This window comes from Drosophila mojavensis, unplaced genomic scaffold (genome assembly GCF_018153725.1).
Source record: "Drosophila mojavensis isolate 15081-1352.22 unplaced genomic scaffold, ASM1815372v1 contig_136, whole genome shotgun sequence".
Classification (NCBI taxonomy): Eukaryota; Metazoa; Arthropoda; class Insecta; order Diptera; family Drosophilidae; genus Drosophila; species Drosophila mojavensis.
In genome coordinates, this window is record NW_025318667.1 from 26,770,150 (window position 1) to 26,791,598 (window position 21,449).

The 21,449-nt window shown below is 40.3% G+C and overlaps 2 long non-coding RNA genes across 4 annotated transcripts in view; both read left to right on the plus strand.

Moving 5' to 3' along the window:
* The window catches only part of LOC122757871, a 49,441-nt gene that overhangs the window by 12,154 nt on the left and 15,838 nt on the right, over window positions 1-21,449 (plus strand). The gene's annotated exons all lie outside the window — the stretch shown is intronic.
* LOC116804494 lies at window positions 20,016-20,464 on the plus strand. The gene is made up of 3 exons (XR_004364473.2): window positions 20,016-20,119; window positions 20,182-20,247; window positions 20,339-20,464. It is a non-coding gene; the product is annotated as an uncharacterized LOC116804494 (long non-coding RNA).

The window sequence follows — 21,449 nt, forward strand, 5'->3', positions numbered from 1 at the left end:
AGATACCGAGAGAAATAGAGACGTGAAGACAGTGAGACGGGAGACAGGAAAATGGGAGATAGGGATAGAGATGCAGGGAAACAGAGGAATATAGGGATAAAGTCGACCCAATATAAATTTCCTGAAGCACATGTACTGGATTTAAGGAAATAACGCATACGCACTGTGAGCATCAAAGATCAATGTCAGCGTCACCTTGGCTGGAATATATTTTAGCTATAGTTTTTAAATAGAATTAATGTATTCCCACACTCACTCAATCACACACACATCGGCAAATTTCACATGCAACTGACACAGTTGGCACTGGGAAATCAAACAGATTTACGTGTTGTAACAAATGTCGCGCAGATATCTAAAGTTGATCAGCGATCATTTGTCGCTGCTCACAGCTTCGATTGTGCTCGGGGCGAATTTCGTTAGTGGACCAATCAGGTGGGGGCAGTCGGTGTAGTGGATTGTAGACCAAATAGTATTGATAGTGATGAGGATTGATGGGCCAGTTAATGCCCTGTAATTGGGCTAATTCTTTTGATTGTAGCTGCAGTTAAAGGGTATATATAGTATACATAGTCTGATGCTCTGAGTTCGTATACAGGTCAAGGACACTGCGACAGGGTATAACAAGAACATCACGAGCATTGGTAATCTGAGTTAGATTCTTACAGGGTATTCAGATCTCTTATCTGAACCAAGAACTTTTGCTATCCTATATTTATTTATGTATACAGCGCCAACCTACACTCCCTTATCGATTTCATGGCTACAGGGTATATTGAGAACAAGTCGAGAATTGGCAAACGAAATCAAACAAATTGAAAACGGGCCGACAAACGATCGACCGTCTAAAAAGCAAATGCCCGCTTGTTGTTGCTGTTTCTTTCAGCTATTTTATAGGCCCACGCGCTATAGCAATAGATACACACTTAAACGAATACATATATATATATATATATATATATAGATATGTGTATATATATATATATTGATAAATCGTCAACGATATTTATAGGAGTTTCGCCGGCAATGCGCCCATTTGCGAAGGGCAGAGTCAAAGGGCCCCCAGGGCCCGACTCGACAGCCATCGAACCGCTTGCCGAGATACATTTTTTATGGTACGCGCGTGTCAATTGATAAACAGCAGCTCGAACAGTGACTACTCCCTTGACTGACCCCATCTGTCTCCATCCCTCGCATTGCCTGCGATGGCGAGTGTCACAGCCACTGGCGCAATGAATCGACAACAAATTGAGAGCTAACAAAATAATTGGCCACAACTCCAGAAGCCCTGGACGAAAGTCCACAATCTCTTTTAGCACATATAGTATGGGGTCCGTACTATGTGGTTAATTTGAAAGCGAAAAACGCATAATTAGATCAAGTCATATATTAGCCCATTAATCTACTCGACTTTATTGTTGAGCTTTGCAGGAATAGAGACTGCATGAATCTCTGGACTGCATCGATTCTAAGTAGAAGGTAAAACATTTAAGTATCGAGTCAAGGAAATTGCTAAGACATACTTTCAATTTTATTGTGTAATTAATAAGTAATGAGGAAGATATGTCGAGTGGTCTCTGAGAGAACCTAGCGAGAGAAAATTCAATTATTTTTCCTAATGCTCTTTGATAAGTGATGGCAAAATGTTTAAGGATATGTCGTAAAAAGTAATTGAATTTTTTTCATGAGCCAAATAACTCGACGACTGAAAGGGAGATAATGGAGGAGGGAGAAACATATGTATAGGCAGCTGTGGAGGGAGAGAGAAACATGAAAAACAAGAAGCAATAGAACGAAGAATTGAAAGAGAGAAATGAAAATTAGCAGAAGATGAAAGAGAGAGATAGATGTAGAGAGAGAGAGAGAAAGGAAGAGAGAAATATATATAAATATATATAGAGGAAGAGTGACAGAGAGAGAGAGAGAGAGAGAGAGGGAGAAGGGGAGAGAATGAGAGAGAGAGAGGCAGAGATAGTGAAAGAGAGAGGGAGAAAGAGAGAAAACGAAAAAAGAGAGTTCAAATTGACAGAAGCTGAAGTAGAGGGAAATGAAAATCACAAAGAGGAAATAATAAGCGGAAAAGGGTAGATAGCAAAGAAAGAGACACAGGCAGAGAGAAAGAGAGAGAGAGAGAGAGATAAGAGCAGTGAGAGAAAATGAGAGAGTGAGACAGCGATAACAGCCAAAGAGAAAGAAAGAAAAAAATAAAACAACGCACGGAAGGGCAGACAAAGAGACATGGGGAAAGACAGGCTGACAGATACTGAGAGTGATAAAGAGAGCTAATGAAAGCTGGAGTAGGTGGAAGGTTACTTTAAGTATAGTATATGTAAGTGCTGATCTAGTTACGGTGTCAAAAAAATTGAAATAGGAAAAGATGGTGTGGAAAACAAAGAACCAACAATCAACAAAAAACATTTATGAACTATAGATAAAAGGGAGGCAAAAAAAAAAAAACACGATTTATATATTTAAGAAATTTTCTTTGTTCAGCAACACACATCAATGAGTGAATCGATAGGGAAAATTACACATTAAAATTAATCAATTCATATTATGAATATTAATTTCAATATATATATTGATTTCACAAATCAAATTTACAAATTCGACTTTCAATAGTATGAAATGAATATAAATAGATTAAAAAGATTTCACTGATAAAAAGTGGCGCAACGGTTCGGGTATTGAGGTTTAAATTTGATTTCGGTTTGATTTTGGACGCGTTTATTTCGTATTATAGGATTTATTTATAGACCCCGCCGAGGTGGGCGTCGACTGCGACGTCGACGTGGGCTCTTTGGTTGAATTAAAAAATACGCAAATAAAATAAAAGAGCATAAAAAAAAAAAAACAAAAAACAAAAAACGTGCGACAAAAAATGTGAGTGCAAATTGTTATTTTTTGTTTGCTCTCAATTTTTAATGTGCTCAGGCTTTTGGCCAATATTGTGTGTGCAGTGTTTTAATTGGGCGAGTTTTAAGGTCAAACATACACACAATAGCACACCCACATACACAATCAATCAATAAATAAATTGAAATTGGCGCAAAAAGCGATACGCGAAATGCGAAAGAACAAAATTAAAGGCGAAAACGTTGCGGAAGCGTTTTGAAAGCGCGTCGATTATTTTAGCCAAAGCAACAACAACAGTGGCGAAATTGCTGCTAATCAAAAACTGCACGAATGTTGAAAACAGTGCCAGCAGCAACCACAACAACAACAACAATCACAGCAACAACAACAACATAAACATAAAGAAAGTACAGCAATAACTAATCAAAAGCCGGCGCTCTGTGGGTGGCCAGAGTTAACGGTGGCTGGCTGGTCAAGGGTGTAGCAAAGTGAAAGGTACTCATACACACACACTCAAACACATATATACACACCCACAACATGCATTTGTGTTGGGCTTAGAGCAATGCCGGCAGCTTAAATCGTTATTAGTATACCCTGTAAATAAATATCGAAAAAAAAATTATATTAAAGAGAATCAGAGAATAATATAGAAAGTAAAGCATGCTTAATAAAAGAAAAAATTAATAATGTTATAATGTGTCTCCGGTATATCTGTCTCCGGTATATTGAAGTTATACAGATATAAATATATCAAGAGCAACAAATTCAATTTCAATTAGGCCTCACACTTTTTAATTTAAGGCAAATAAAATACTAAATAAAAAAAAAAAAATAAGTAAAAATAAAAATAAATAAAAGTTCTATAATGAAATTTATTTAATACATAAATATATACATATATATATTTCAAACGTTGCCGACTGCAGAATATTTAATCAAGGCCAAAATGCTGTCAGATCCATTTTCCGATTTTCCATGAGGATGTCAACAGTAATTTAGTTGTTAAATTTGAAGCACTTAGCACTAAGTCTGTAGAAAATATAGTTTTACCCGATTCGCCATGCCCCCAATGGGCGTTGATAAATCCAGCATATCTTTCTGATCTTGAATAGTTGGTGTGGGTGTATATTCCGAATTTCAACTACCCAGCATTACGACTATTCGGGCTTCTGAGATACCGGTAAGTGTATTGTCAGATTCGGCACGCCCCTAGTGGGCGGATTGGGTAATTGGACTTGCAAAGGTTGGCTGATTTATAGAGTACCTGCACGTCGAGTTCTTCCAGTCGTGTTTATTCGTTTTTGTTGCTGTTGCCCGAATCCATTTTAAATTGAGAAAAATCGCAGCTACTGGCACGAAATCACGAAAACTTTTAATTATTTTCTAACAGGCGAACACACGCGAGCAGAGAGACTGTGGGCGAGTGGGAGAGAGAGGGAGGGTGGGGAAGAAATATAACGGTAAGAGACAGCGTAGAGCATATGCGTTGTTAGGGTTTGCTGAACTTTTCCCAGGCACGCCATTTTATAAATTGTTAGGAAACGGGCCTCTCGTTAGAATCCCAAACAGTTATGCCAGCTGTAACTTGGCGTGTGTGTGAGCGTGTGAGTGTGTGCGTGTGTGTATCTGTCAGAAATTAAATACGTTAAATCGTTTATTGTGTGCGTCTGTCTGTGTGCATTGCGGTGTGCACATAGCGACGGCAATTTGTGGTCATTTCCTTTTCATCAGCTTGTGAAATTTTTCTATTTTATTGCTGGATCCTGCGACTTGAGCTGTGTACGTGCAGATGCTCGAATTACGCACACACGCACATGCACACATACACACAGAGAGAGAGAGAGAGAGAGAGAGACACATACAGAGCCGCGCACAAGTGCTCTCTGCCTCGGAATGTTTAGATTACAACAGCATACATTCTAACACACACACACACATGCACACACGTGTGAAAGCAGAAGACGAGGCACACACAAACACACATATTCTTCTTCTTCTTCTTCTAGGTTTTCTGTAGCTGGGCTCCAAGCAGTTGCTTTTAGTCCAAATATTTTTGGTGAGCAGCCGCAGCTGCTGCTGCTGCGGATGCTTCCTCGTCTGCGCCTCGCTCTGCTTCACTTGCTGGGGTCTGAGGTCAGGCCACGCCCCATTGCCCCACATTTGGCCCTTGTGTGTGCTGCAGGTGGGTGTTTGTGTGTCACCTGAATGCCTAGCAGCTCAAATTAAGTATACGTCACGGTGGACACTTTAAGTGCGATTCTCTCATCAGCTATTCTACTTAAAAGCCGCTTCAGCTTGCCCTCTCAAGTAGATTTTAATTAAGGCAAATACAACCTTAGAAATGTTTATTAACATTTGTGCTTTAATTGAAAAATAATATATGTATATACATGTTTGCTTGGATAAATATACATGCATGTGTATATGTATAAAAAGTACAAGTAAACCTAAAAAAATGATTTACTTGATTTGGAATTGCTTTAAAGACTTCCGACCATTTAAAGTATAATTGGTATACAATACAACTCTATATATGTACATATGAGGGATATACATACATACATACAATGTGCCAGATAGTAGCATAGTTTATATATATATTTATAATTAGCATTGCTTTATTCAAACACAAAGCAATAACTAACCAATACGAATAACTGTATGAAAACGATAATTTCATGATTGACTAAATACTTTTGCTTGAACTTCAAAAAGAGGCAGAGGGAAGAGAATTTAAAGTAGAAAAACAAAAAAGGGGGAAGAGTGAAAAAAAATTAAAGAAGAACAAATAAAGAAGAAACAAAAATGAATGAAGACTAACTTTTCACCTAAAACAGCCTAGAAAGACTAAGCTAGGCCTTCGCAGTATATATAGGAAAAGATTCGGATGTCACCGACTGGATCTCGATTTCATATCTATCACATATCCCGTTGAGCATGAACAATTTGATGGCCTATGAATTCTGTCTTCGTTATTTAACATAGATAATTATATCTCATTAATTTAATAAATTAAAATTAAGTAGTTACGTAGTTATAAATAACTTGACAAACAAACAAGTAAGAAGGCTCTAGTCGAGACTGCTCGACTTGGAGATACCCTGAACCCTCCAAGCTGATATTCTAATCATTCTGCACTTCTTCTATGCACACATACGTACATATGTATGTACATTCCAAAGCACAAGTCCCTAGTATTTGAAATGCGTTTTTTACAAATTGGGGGCGAAGGGGGTGTGGTATCCAAAAGCTGTAAATTACAAAATCTTTGTATCGATTAACTTTATATACAACGCAAATTTGAAGTCTTCAGGTCTAATAGTATTCTAATGAGGCTGGAAAAAACAAAATCAATTTTTCGATTATTCTCGATAAAAAAGTTATCGGATGATTTGTCGAAAAAACAAAGCAAACTCGTACTGCCTATGGTATTCACGAGTATGCATGCCAAATTTCAGCTCTCTAGCTCTTGTAACTTCTGAGATCGACACACTCATACGGACGGACAAGGCTATATCGACTCAGCTCGTCGCGCTGATCAAGAATATATATACTTTGTGGGGTCTGCTACGCCTCCTTCTGCCCGTTACAAAACCATTATACCCAGATTTCCCATTTTCAATGGGTTCAGGGTATAAAAAGCTTCATAAATTGGCCTGATACAAAATTTTGAATAATAGTAATCGAAGCTCAGGCTCTGCTAGCTGTTGGTAGGCCTTTGGGTATGGCCCATATAATAAACTCTTATCAATATAGGGCGGCTACATATGTATGTCTGCCTATGTGTAATTCAGCATATACATACATACATACATACACATGTGTCGGCCCTGCCAATGTGTATATTTATCCAGTTGTGGCCTCTTAAGTCCATTTGTTGTGCATTAAAATTTTACAATTCTCTGCACAGGATTCACAATCTCGAATGCATAAATTGTGGAATGCAATTAATAAACACACACAAATTGCGTACGATGGGTGTGCGCGTGAGTGTGCGTGTGTCCGCCTATGGATAGCAAAATGTATGACAAAACTTTATGCAACCGCTTGAGCTGCGCGTGGCTCGTCCCCTGTGCCCCATTTGCATAAATATTGCCAGCAGCCCTGCCCTTTAGCCCCACACACAGCTTAAATGTTTATATGTACATCAGATTTATATATACATGTATATATGACCCCAGCTTAGTTGCGTGCGGTCGCTAGGTGGCGCTGTAATCAACTGTGTCAAAATGCCAACGCAGAAAGTCAAAAGTCGTCGTCAAGAGGCAGCTGCGACAGCAGCAGCAGCAGCAGCAGCAGCAGCCTCAGTAACAACTACAACATCAACCCTCACATAAAAGTCAAGTAAAATGTTACACACACACACATACACACACATGAATTGCCAAGCAGGTGGAAGGCAGCATCCTAGGCACAAATATTGTTGCTGCAAACGAGGCAGAAAGTTAAGGAAAAACTAAAGTAAAAGCCAAGCGAAATCAAGCCGAAACATGTAAAAAAGCCCTCGACGGGGGTGCTCGACTAGGAGATTCCCTGAGCCCTGTATAAATACTACACAAATATATAGCATAAACTGATGGGAAATTATTTACATTTTTGAGCATGTAGCATGTTTGCTTAAAGAAATATAAACAAATAAAATCAATATAAGACAAATATGAAATGAAGAACAACAGATAGCAGCCTGGACCCGAGCCTGATGTTGGTTGGGAGCACAACCGCCGCCACATCATATTTAAGCAAGTAAGACTGCTCTAGTCGAGACTGCTCGACTAGGAGATACCCTGAACACTACAAGGAGTTAATATTCGCGCACGCTTTGCTAACTGCGGAGTGTGGGCAATAGTAGCAGAATTTGTATTGGGATTATCTTCATCAAACGTGATCACAATGCTCAAGTGTGGGAATATTCCAGAGCAGAATTCCCTAGTACTTGAAATACGTTTTTATTAATTGGTGGCGAAGGGGGCGTGGTCTCCAAAATCTGCTATTTACAAAATCTTCGTCTTCATAAAATGTATATACACAGTAAATCTGAAGTCTCTAGATCTAATGGTATTCTAATTAAGCTGAAAAAACGAAATAAATCTAAATCTAAATCGATAATTCTCGATAAAAAAGAAATGGGATGAGTTTTCAAAAATAATATGATACCATTCTGCGTATGGTGTATACGAGCATAAAATTCCAATTATATCTTCTGAGATCTCGGCGCTCTTACGGAGAGACGGACATAGCTATATCGATTCAGCTCGTCGCCCTGATTAAAAATATATACACGACTCTTTATGCCTGCTACATACATTTTCATAAAAACATTGTATTCTGATTTCCCATTTTAATGTCTGGATTCTGAGTATACAAAAATAATAATAATAAAATTGAGCTGAGAAACGCGACCACTGCTCCAGCAAAATTTCACTGCTATAGCGCCATCTCAAGCACAATTCAATAGCAATTGTGATACTTGTTAATTGTTAGAAATCATGCAGTTGAGAGAAAAACGGTTGAATATTTAAATATACATATATACATATGTGTGCAGACGTATGGGAAGGCTCTGCTCAATTTTGCTTGTTTCGTTAGTCAAACGTTTTGTTTAATAACATCTGTATGACTAAACGGATTTAAATGATGCTTTCAGCAAATGACTCACATATACTATAGAATTTTTAAAATTCTTTAAAAGTTGCCAAGCCATTTACATATTGCCTATATATGCAACTGATCTTCTTGTATATATAATATATATTAATTTGCCTGCTTGTTACATACATAAAAGCAAAAACATTATACCCTGATTTTCCTTGTTCAATGAGCTCTGATGATGGCAGCAAGCAAGCAATCGAGATACAATAGTCTTAAATGTAGATGAAAGTACAGACTTTATGGAGAATGGGGAGTGAGAGAGTTTGTGGGGGTATTTGAAAATATTTTGATGTAATGGTTCATTAGCTGAATAAATTTAGAATATATATAGAGCAGAGGGAAGATAGACATAACAAATAATAGTATAATGTATAGAAATACAAACACAACATTAAATGCTAAGCCTATACATATACATATTTATACCATATATAGGAGAGAAAACTAAGTGAAAATATTAGGTAAAACAATTAAAATGCTTTCTTTAATTAAAAGATGATATAGGATACTCATATTGAAAAAACTGGTTGACGTTCTGTACCATATAAGCAACTTAATTTAAACAGATATTGGGGAAATAAATATAACTTTTTTAAAGTATACTACATTTTATACATGATCTAGATTAGCCATGTTCTGCTGGCTTATAAAGCTAGTTGGCTGAATATAGGGAAAATTTTCTTATATATCTTATGTATGGAAAAGTTGAAGAAACACTCAAAAGCAAGAATAGGAATAGATACAATACGATTGTCCTGTTAAAAAGGCTAAGAAGAAATAAAAACTTAAGGGATTTTGTGTATTGTTAAGCTCAATTTCCCACTGATTCTGTTTAAAGGCTCATCATAGGGAGAGCGAGAGAGAGAGGGAGAGCGAGAGAGAGAGAGGGAGAGGGAGAGCGAGAGAGAGAGAGAGAGAGAGAGAGCGCCTCGAACTGCTGCTCTTTACATTAATGATTGCTAATATCATATGCAATTTAAATGATTTCGATTTCTAATGGCTGTACTTCATATATTGAGATCTAACATTGCTGAGTACCGCTAAACTAAACTGTTATCGTATATGTAGCAACACAAGAGCATGATTCTAATGCGCTTAAGTGATTTGAACTCTCGTACAGGGTATCACAAAATGAAACGGAAAGAAAACGAGATGAAATGCAAAAGCTGACAGCTTGACGAACGCTGACTGGGGGCCACGCTCATATGCGGGCGAGTGTTGGTGTGTGCTAGAGTGTGTAACAGACAGGTGTAAAAGCTCTGCAGCGATAGCGGGAGCAGGGGGAGTGGCGGAAGTAGCGGGAGCAGTGAGAGCAGCTGTTCGCGTTGTTTTGCTTGTTGTAATTGACACTTTAACTCGAAATTTGACGCAAATTGCAGAAGCAGAGCGCTAGGCAGCAACAACAATGTCGTGTGGGCGAAGTGGCTAGAGGGGCGTGGCGTGAAAAATATGCCAACGACAGCGGTAGCAGCAGCAGCAGCAACAACAACAACAACAACAATGCATTTCAAGTGTCGCCTGCGAAACGGAAGTTCTCAAGCTGCAGCCGAGACGAATACAAAGTGAGAAAGAGAGAGAGAGAGAGAGAGAGAGGCACAGTGAGAGAGCGAGTGAGACACGCGTACACTTAGCGTTGACATAATGAATTGTAATTTGAACAGACTTGCATGCCGGGGCGCAACGCATTGAAGCTTTGGCTCAGCCTCAAAGTCATTTGCTATTAACTTAAATTACGTATACGCTGCATACTTTTGTGCGCCGCATGCGAGTGAATTTAATGCCAGTAGCGAATTTTACAAAAGCAGCGCATTAAATTCACCTGTCCTGGTAACGCCAGCCACCCGCATACACACACTAGCACACATACATATATACATAGAGCAGCAGCAGCAGCAGCAGCAAAATTTATTGTTTGCGCCAGGCAACATTTTTAGTGCGCCAGCTGCCTTTGCCTTGATTAAAGTAAAAATTCACATACGCACACACACACCCACACACATACACACACACACATATGGCTAGAGCATATGCATGGCTATGTTTGGCGTTTAACACATGTAAAGCCGCGGCAATGGCTTTTGTTGTTGGCCGCCTGCTGTGAAAATGCGCGAATGTTTAATGCCAAATAGCAGCAGCAGCAACAGCAGCAGCAGCAACAACAACAACAACAACAACAATTGGAGACACAGCAACAACAACAGCAAAGACAATATGCTTGGCGTTATGTAAAGTCTTGCAATGCCAACAACAACAACAACATCTACTCCTCTACTACTTTCGGCAACAACTTTTAATATTATGTGTGCAAAAAAAAAAGAAAGTTGCGTGAAAATGGATGTACCGTTACATTTATGGCACTATGCTAATACCCCAGAGAATGTTGCTTATGGCATGCAAATATATATATGCATTTCACTATATATGTGCACATACATACATATATCTTAAGGCACGTGGAAGAGCTGTGCTTAGCCCGGAAACTTTAGCTAAGCGACAGCTGACAAACGATCTGGCAACCCTGGCGTACCAAACTATGCACGATGGACTAGTTTAGGCAATTTGCCAAAGCGCTTAGCATTTGGCGCTAGCCGAAAAAAATTAAATATCACAATATTATGTTAAGTGAAAGATATTTGTGTGTGTGTGTGTGTTTCTATAATAATAGATATAAATCTGTATATGATAAACATTCTATTAATATATTTGGTTTGTTATGACTGGTGAGCAGTCTGCTGATCTGATTAATGACTGGCTGATGAACAGTCTGATGAGTTGATTAAAAGAATGATGAGTTGACTGATGAAGAGAGTATGTAATTAACTGACTGATCAGCTTTACAATGAACAAACTAATGAGCTGACTGATGAGGTTATGGGTTGACTGATGATTGCTAATGAAAAAGTGCTAAGTTGGTTGAGGAAATAAATTTGAAGCTGAATAATGAATAATGAGTTGACTGATAAAGTGCGTAATAAAGTGATTGATAACCTATCTAATGAACAAACTGATGAGTGGACTACGAGTCGAATAGATTGATAAGTTCGCCGATGAAGTGAATGTTGAGCTGGTTGATGAGCATAATAATAAGGTAACTGATGAGCTTCTAATGAACAAACTGCTGAGCAGACTGACTACGAGTTGACTGATGAATAGAATAGTGGATTAGGGACTGATGAGCTGACTAATGAATTGATTAATGTATCGGCTGATGGGTTGATGAGCTGAAAGATGGACAAACTAATGATTTGACTAATGAGCAGATTAAGGAACTGAAAGATGAACAAACGATGGCAGTCAAATGACTGAAGAACTGATTAATAATGATAATTATAATCTGACGATGATGATATAAGTTGTTGAAAGGACAACTCTAACAGTGGGCTTGTTTTTTATATAATGTATTTTATTTATTTTTTTTTATATTTTTTTTAGGAAGCACAAGAGCATCTTTTTTGAAGATGATATGAAATTGTTGATTTAGAGAGATTTTCGGCCAAAACAAAGAATTATGCGGAAAAGGGCATTATCGTCTATCTGTATTTAGACTACAGGAAATACTATTAGCCATATTAGCCTCAAGGTATCGAATTGGGATTCTTGGAAATTCGAATCTTGGATTGCTATGGAAATTCTCGGATATACAAAATGACGGATGATCAGAGTATTCAGCGTATTTAGAATTCGAGAAATATTACTAAATACTTATACATTTATTATTGAATTCGTATTCTGCAATAAGAATAATGTGTAAATTTATATAAATTATTAGCTAACTCCATAATTAGCTAATATAGTGTGCAGTCGCGTTTATCTAGTGCTCCGCAAAAAATAATTATTTATCTGAACGCCGCCACCAGATCTATCTGGAAACGGCACAGTCAATTTGTGCGTGGACGCCGCGCATCATACCTTGATAGTGAGCCGCAGACTTTAAATGAAAAACGAAATAGTGCAAAATAAATTTTTTCACAGCGCACGTGCGCGTGTGTTTTGTTTTGGTTTTTGCCAAACAAACCAAAAACTCTAGCCTACTTTTAGGCCGTTAATTTAATATATTCAAGGCATACTTTTAGGCCTAGCAATATAACTTATTGTGTGCGACTGCACTTATCCAAGATGCCCAACACCGATACCAGCAAGGAAGCTTCAGGATCCTCAACCCTGCAAGCGGACATACAAGCTCGGTTCGACGCCAATTTGGCTAAAAAATTGGCAAACACCCCAAGCGTAGATCTCGCTGCTGCCTCAGCAAAAGCGCAAGTAAACTTGCAAAACCAACTCAAGCTGTTCATGGCTCAAAAAACAAACGCTACAGCCAAATTAGACGTTGCGTCAGTGCAAACCCCTAGAAACGTGAACACGAAAAGGAAACTACTTGCAACTTCTCCAAAGCCAACAAGTAAAAAGATATTGGTAGACGAGCCCAGCACAAGCAAAGCGGCTATGTCTCAAAATCGCTTTGCACTCCTACAAGCGGAAGAAGATACCGACGAAATTGAAGATGTGCCGATGAACGATGCAGCGCCAACGGAGAAACCAAAGCCACGCCCGCCCCCTATTTGGTGTCCAAACATCAATTCGGTGGCTAATTTGCACCTGTTGATCGAGCAATGCATCAGCAGAGACTCGTACGACATCAAGGCAAGGCGAAGAGACATTGGAGTTCTCACGCGAAACAGCGATGATTACCGCGCTGTCGTGAAGCACTTCACCGAGCAAGGACTGGAGTTCCATTGCTACCAGCTGAAGGAGGACAAACCTTATCGCGTTTGTCTCAAAGGGCTTCATCACAGCACTGAAGTTCAATGCATAAAAGAGGACCTTGAGGCAAAGGGGCACGCTATAAAAAACGTGTACAACCCAGTCAGCCGCATCGACAAATCGCCGCTCAATGTATTTTTTGTTGACGTGACCCAAGCTTCTAACAACAAACAAATTTTGGACTTACGAGTCATCTGCAGACAGCGATGTACGGTTGAACTGCCACGAAAGTTCAACGACCTAACACAATGCTATCGTTGCCAGGAATTCGGGCACACGCAGAGATACTGCCACAAAGCACCTAGATGTGTGAAATGCGCAGGGGATCACGACTCCAAAAGCTGCAATAAAGAAAAGTCACAGCCACCCACATGCGTACACTGCGATGAACAACACCCTGCCAACTATAAAGGCTGCCTCGTCTACAAGCGCCTTCTCAAGATGCAGTCTCCAGCAGAAAAAAGGAACCCTGCATTAGTCCGTAATGGCCCAACAGGTCACCATTCAAGACCTGCTGCAGCTCTACATAGCAGCTCTTTTAGCAGAAGTGCCCTTCCTGTTGGTGGCGTATCATATGCTCAAGCCCTGCGCGGAGAGGGTATAAATCAAACCCAGCCAACAAATGAGAATTTCTTCGCTGAACTTCTCCAAAAGCAACAGGCTCAGTTTGATGAAATCCGGTCAGATCTCAAAAGGATGAATGAGATGTATGTTCAGCAGCAAACAATACTACAGAGCCTAATGGTTATTGTTTCGAATTTAACATCGAAATAATGGCTTTACGAGTGGGCATTTGGAACGCAAATGGCCTCAGAAGCAAAACTGAGGAACTAGCAGTATTTCTGACAAGCAAGAAATAGACATAATGCTAATTGCAGAAACTCATGAATGCCCTCACGTCAAATTACACGGATATGAGCACTATCAGGCCTACGGTGGAGGAGCAAACAGGTTCGGTGGATCTTCGGTCCTCGTACGCTCTTCCCTCACACATTCACCTCTACTCCCAATATCCAACCCAACGATGCAAAGTGCAGCCATTCGACTATCTACGTCTATCGGAGAGTTAGAGATCGCATCGCTCTATTGCCCACCGAACGCTAGACTGTGTGAAAATGATGTTAAAGAGCTCCTTGAACAGAGGCAGGACAAAACTCTCATCGGAGGAGATTGGAATAGCTGGCATCCATTCTGGGGAAGCAACAGCACTAACCCACGAGGCGAAGCAACCTTCGAGGCTATACATACAATGCAGTACAAAATACTTGCAACTGGAGCCCCTACACGGTATCCATTAAATGGACATAACCCATCAGCAATTGATTTTGCTGTTTACAAAGGTATCGCTGACCGTCAGATTGACATAGAAGAGTGCTTCGATCTATCTTCAGATCACCTTCCCCTCATAGTGACAGTGCATGCACAGCCTCAGCCTTTCCCAAGCAAAAAACGACTTCTGCCGCCAGGATCTGATCTAGGAGCCTTCAGACGCCATCTGAACTCTTCGCTACACCCGGAAATGGAGCTGAACACACCCGAAGATATAGACTATGCAGCAAACAGGCTGCAAGAAACAATAGTTGAAGCTGCACACCTGGCTATACCGCACCCCCCTCGCAAAATAGAACGCTCTCAGCACAACATCGCTCTTCCGCTGGAAATTCAAAATCTCCTCACGTACAAAAGGTGGGCAAGGCGACGTTGGATGATCTCAAGGACGTCAAGAGATAAAGGGAGATACAATGAAGCCACCAGGCAACTCAAAACTGCCCTCAGTGCGCTTCAACAGAAGCGAATAAGCGATGCCCTGGAACGAGCGGACTCCCCGTGCGACGCTGAATTTCAACTGTGGAAGTACACTAGAAGCATTAAAAGGCAGCCAATGCGTCGTCACCCTATCCGCAGCACATCTGGTGCTTGGTTAACGGGTGATGAGCAACAAGCCGAAGCTTTTGCCCTCCATCTGCAGCAGCAGTTTACGCCCCTGATCAGTGCTGAGCCAAACGAGGTAGAAGAGACAGTAAATAACTTACTCTCTCCACTCCCAGCAGATGACGGGATTAGAAATTGCACTAAGGAGGAAGTCGTAGACGGAATCAGCCGGATCAAGAAAAATAAAGCGCCCGGACATGACCTAATAGACAGCAGAGTCCTAAGATCGCTGCCCGACTCGACTCTGGACTACATCGTCATGCTGTACAACGCCATTTTTCGCATCCGGCACTTTCCAGCTTGCTGGAAACGGGCTGTGATTGTGATGATCCCCAAACCAGGCAAACCAGTAGGCGAAATTGGCTCGTACAGGCCAATTAGTCTGTTGCCTGTACTTGCTAAAATATTCGAAAGGATATTCTTAGCTAGAGTACAGCCGCATCTGGAATGCAGGGGGATTGTACCAAATCATCAATTTGGCTTCCGGAGGCAGCACGGAACACCGGAACAGGTACACCGAGTTGTACACCATATCCTTGGCGCCTTCGAGCAGATGATGTATTGCTCTGCAGCATTTCTAGATGTCAAGCAAGCCTTCGATCGTGTATGGCACTTAGGTCTGTTGCAAAAAGCAAGGGCAGCCCTCCCGGTATCTATCTTTATGCTACTGTCATCATACATCACTAACAGAAGCTTCCAAGTGGCTAAGGGTCAGGCTATATCAACAGAAAGACCTATCAAGGCTGGAGTCCCCCAGGGCAGTGTACTGGGGCCAACACTGTACACACTATTTACAGCTGATATGCCACTTCCTCTGGACAACGACGGAGCTGCAGACTCGGAAGTGCTGATAGCAACGTATGCAGATGACACTGCCATCCTGTCGAGATCTCACTCTGCGCAAGGAGCTAGCGAAAGCCTCCAGAGGTACCTGGACGCATTTGGGTGCTGGGCAAAACGGTGGTGCATAACCATCAATGCACAGAAGTCAGCCCACGTAAGCTTCACAACGCGAAGAGGAGACTGCCCTGGGGTAACTCTGGGAGTGCAAATACCGAAGGTCAACAAAGTTAAATATCTCGGTGTTACACTAGACAAAAAGCTGACCTATAGTGCGCACATCACGCAGGCAGTTAACACAGCCAAGATGAGAATCAAAAAACTGGATTGGATGCTGAGACCCTCTAGCAAGCTGTCGCTACGGAGCAAAATAAAAATTTATAATGCTATCGTTGTTCCAACTCTAACATACGCTATTCCCATTTGGGGTACCGCAGCGAGGACTCACATAAAAAAAGTGCAAACCCTGCAAAACAAGGCGCTTCGGCGACTCACAGGCGCTAGCTGGTACGTCCGCAACTCTGTGCTGCACAGCGACCTAAGCGTACCAACAATCGCTGAACTGATTGGACGTCACTCCTCGAGGTACGCGGACAGGCTCTTAGCACACCCAAATCCACTGGCTACTGACCTGGCAGTAAACAACAGTAGGCGAAGGCTTAAAAGATCTCATCCCTTAGACCACAGACCTTAAATGTTGTTAAGAATTGTAAATATGTAAATACTGGCTTCTAGCCCATAATCTAAGTTAAGGTTTAAGTCAATAATGCGCTAAATAGTCTCAGACAATAAGCTGCAATAAATGAATTAAAAAAAAAAAAAAAAAAAAAAAAATTAGCTAATATATTATTTATGAAACACATCAAAGGTAATTCTAGCATTATAGCACGTCTTGGCTACGTTTTATTCGACTTACACAAGCCTATTTGCATGCATATACATATATGTGTACATGTATAGGTATGTGTATGTGTGTGTGTAGACATGTTTTACAATGCGACCTATTAAATTATGCGAATGTGTGATATATCGTTAAATATGTATAAGACTCGTCGCATTTCTCCTCCATATGTCGAACACAACAGCGAAACACAGCATTAATGTGTGTGTGTGCGTGTGTGTTTGTTAACTGCTTTGACTGGCAAATTAACATATTCCGAGCGAGTTATCCCTTAATGCGGCGTCCCATCTTTCAGTTTCTTATGCTCAGTCTGACAGTGACATGCGGCGTATGCGCGCCTTAATGCGTCTCTCTCTCTCTCTCTGTATATGTGTGTGTGTGTGTGTGTGAAGGTCACCAGCTACATTGGGTGCCCCGCTGTCTGAGTGCCAGCAATCATTGCCCTTAAACCCCATGCCCTGCACCCGTCTTAACCTCTGCCGGGCCCCATTCGCACATTGTCAGCGGCGCCCGTTTGTCTGCCGCTGCCGCTGCTGCTGCTGCTGCCACTGCTGCTGCTGCTTTTGGGCTGTCGTTTGTTTTGTTAATGAGCGAGTGCCTGAACCACGCCCACCCACGCCTCACCCATGTCCCAGCAGTAGCAGCAGCAGCAGCTCGCATATGAATAAATAATTAAAAAGTGTTTGTTCTTCTGGTTGAGCTAAGCAGCCGCAACGTTTGCGCCCTCTCGTCGTCTGCCCTCAGGTAAACTTTGCAATTGTTTCAAAACGAAGCGAAACGAAACGAAACACAACAAGATTTTGCATATCAGCGCCATTCAGCTTCCGCTGACACATTTGGCAATTAATTCTCAAATATTTTCTGCTGCTGTTTCGTTTTAGTTTTCTGTTACTTTTGTGTGTGTGTGTGTGTGTGTTTTTTTTTTATATATTTTGGGACTGTGGGTGTTTGGTTCGAAAAGGATGCCACAAAGCCGCAGAACACGGCTGTGTGGTTACCTGTTAAGAGCTGACAGCGTTTTGGCCGGGTGTGGGGAGGTGTGGTTGGTTTAGTTTGTGGCATTCACATTTTCGACTACGTTTCCGTTTCCGTGTTTGACACCTGCCACTACTTTTCCGGACTGCACGACAACGCCGCCACAGCACCGCCAGCGCTGCCCACAATAGTCGTTCGTTTTCGGCAACCAGATGAGCTAAAATTCCGTCATCCATTTGGGGACCAAGCGACGAGCCATGAATCAATGGCACAATGGAACAATGGAGCCGTGAAACGGGAGATAACACAGCAATGCGATTATGAAAGACGAAACTATAAAAGAACGAAAATTAAAGGATTGTAGCTAACAATGGATATTATGATCATAGTTGGTAGTGCTAAAAAACTTTGGAATAGTGGCAAGAGAGGCTTCAGAACATAAGCACCATTAAGCTATAGATCTATATGAGATTAAATTCATGCTGTGACATGGAACGTTGAGATTATGTAGTCAAATTGATATTAACGTTAAATGGAACAACGGAATGTGAAACAGTAGAGATTTATAACTGGGAAAATTTGTATTATTAAAATTGGGATTCCCGAAATTAATATTGTGTATAATTTAAGTGTACTGACGGAACAAAGAGCAATATACATAAACTATAGAGCAATACTACTAAGATCTTTTGTGGTATGGAAAGATGGGAATATAATATCAAGTTAATATTAATCTTAAAAAGAAATAGATTAGATAATAATCGAAAGAGAAACATTATTGCTGTAGTTGAATTTTGTATATAATAACTCAAAATGAAGTGCATCAAATGTATATGGAACAGCGGAACGCAGTTAATCCTAATGCTAAAAATTTCAGAAAATATTCCCATTGCTTTTAGCCACTGTGCACTGCGACTAGCATACTTTATTGCTCTTCATATTTTATTTTTTCATGGCGCTTTCATTTATAATGAGCAATCAAACTTTTTGTGTGTCTGTGAGTGAGTGCGTGTGTGTGTGTGTGTGTGTGTATTATAGATTGGAAATATTCATTGCGTTTGATTTCGCCTCTCAGGCGCATGAAATTCAATGCTAGCTAATTCACTTGCCAGAGTTTGTACAACAGCGCTGCTGCCTGCTGGGGCCACGCCCACAAAGTGCTCACAGTCCTCCTGTGTGGCAGAAAAATTCGCATTTGGAATGTTATACTGTCACCTGGCTTTATTTTGTATACCCTTAACCCATTGCAATGGGAAATCAGGGTATAATGGCTTTGTTAAAATATATATAACAGGTAGAAGGAGGCGCGGTTGACTCCACAACGAGCAACGAGCTCAGTCGATGTAGCCATTCCCTCTATAGGTTCGTGTATAGCATGCACATAACATGTTTAAATAAAGCGATAAATATTATCGTTTTAGTGTTATCGATAAAGAGCCTCATTGAAAATTAATGATATCATACCTCATTTTTGAGAGCTGGGCTGTCCAAACTTTGCATATAAATTCTTGTGTATACAATATTGATTTTCGTTATATTTTGAACACCGGCTGTAAGCCCATCCTTCTCCCTTAAAATTCGCAAACAAGTATTTAAGGTAAAGTAGAATGCGGCTATAACGACGGCGTTATAACCGGAAGGCGCTATAACCATTTAAGTTTGCTCATATAAGTTTGTCTGGGGACCAGAGCTTTCGTCTCAATAATCGTTCGGACGCTATAAACGGAGTCGCTATAACTGGATTCTACTAGCAAATATACACAAATGAACGTTGATAGCTCTTTCGGATGGTATGATGAAAACAGTCCATCTAAAAGATCAGAATTATTGGTGTACCAGTTCTTCAAAGGGTTCAGGTGATCCCCTAGTCGAGCAGTCTCGACTAGCGGTTTGTTATTTGCTTTGTTGTTGTTTTGTTCGACTGGCCGTTGGGCCTTTTGTGACCTTTTGGGAAGCCGCTTAGCTGTCGGAGCATAAATTTTCCTGGCTGCCCGCAGCTCAAAGTTAGAAAATCGAGAAGAAAAAACTTTCATATGAAAGGTGTATCAGTGCTGGGAAAAAGATCGATCTAGCAAACGATATATCGATGTTTCATATCCATCGAAAATATCGATGTAGAAAACTTCGATACTTGATATATCGCCATCACTATACCATTAATTCCCCATCACTTGAATTAAAAGCGTGGGATAAGACTGTCAGGTAATTTGCAAATTATTTTAACAATATAATTCAAATACTAACGTAACCCACTTTTCATTTAGGATTTTGGTGTTGGTAGTGTTGTAGAGAAATGGATAAGTTTTTAAACAGCAAGGACAATGGCGAAGGTAAATATTATTTTACTGCTTATGTCAGCCACACACGTGGTCTGCAGCTTTGCGTTTTAAAATAATGTAACAAACACGCATTTGTTTGTAGATTGCGACGCGGATAAGGAAAATGGAGAGGCTTGTCTCAAGCCGCAGCAAGTAGATATGCTGCTCTTCATAAACAAAAATGATTGGACGAAGTAAATGATCTTATTAAATAATATAATCTTTGTTACATAGTTTAGTTTAGTTTATATGAAACGTTTTTTAATTTTAATAAGAAATTCATCTTTTGTTTTTTATATGAAAACTTTTTTTTTAATTTTGGGAGCTAAAATATGTTTATGAAAATATCGATACATCGATCTGAGACCCATACATAATATCGAAATATCGATCTACGTAAAGATCGATCTTTTCCCAGCACTAAGGTGTATGTATACAAATATGTAAAAGTGTGTGTGTGTGTGTGAGTGTGTGCGTGTGTGGGTGTGGTCTGTTTAGCCTCTTTTGATATGCATTCCCCCATGCGGACGTTAGCCAACTTGGCTTGCATTTCATTTTACATAAATTTACAAGTGGGCTAAAATATGAACGCTTGGCCAACATTTTTGCCATGTAGCCATATTTATTTTAACACTGCAAAGTGTGTGTGCATGTATGTGTGCGTGTGTTTGTGTGTGCCAATTGACACTCGTTGTGGTCAGCGCCGGGGCAACTGTTGAAACTCGTTGAAAGATTTGAGCACTTTCGAATGAATAATTTTCACTCTGGGCTATTCATCATATTTGGGCAAACTTTTAAGGTTAACGGTAAAAAAAAAACGAGAAGAAAGAAATAAGTGAAGTACGGTCCGAGTCCTGTGCAAAGTAAACAGTTCGACGATAAGCGATGTTGTCAAGACTCTGACTAAGCCACGGCAGCATCGCCTAAGCCCTCTTGGCCAATGAGTGTGCGAATGGTTCAGGGTGTCAAGGAGAGTTACTTAAGCTTTATGATGTACATTTTTAGAGGAAAGAAGGCCAACAGCCAGGTGTAAATTACATTCATCCCCAGACATTTGGGCAAACATAAATTGACCTACAAAAGTTTATGAGTCGATAAAGAGAGGCGAGACGGTTTTTTTTATTGTTAAGGAAAGAACAAAAGAAAAATGCAAAGAAGAGTTTTAATGGGAGATAAGTAATATTAATGTAAAGCTGCTGATAAAAGGACTTTAA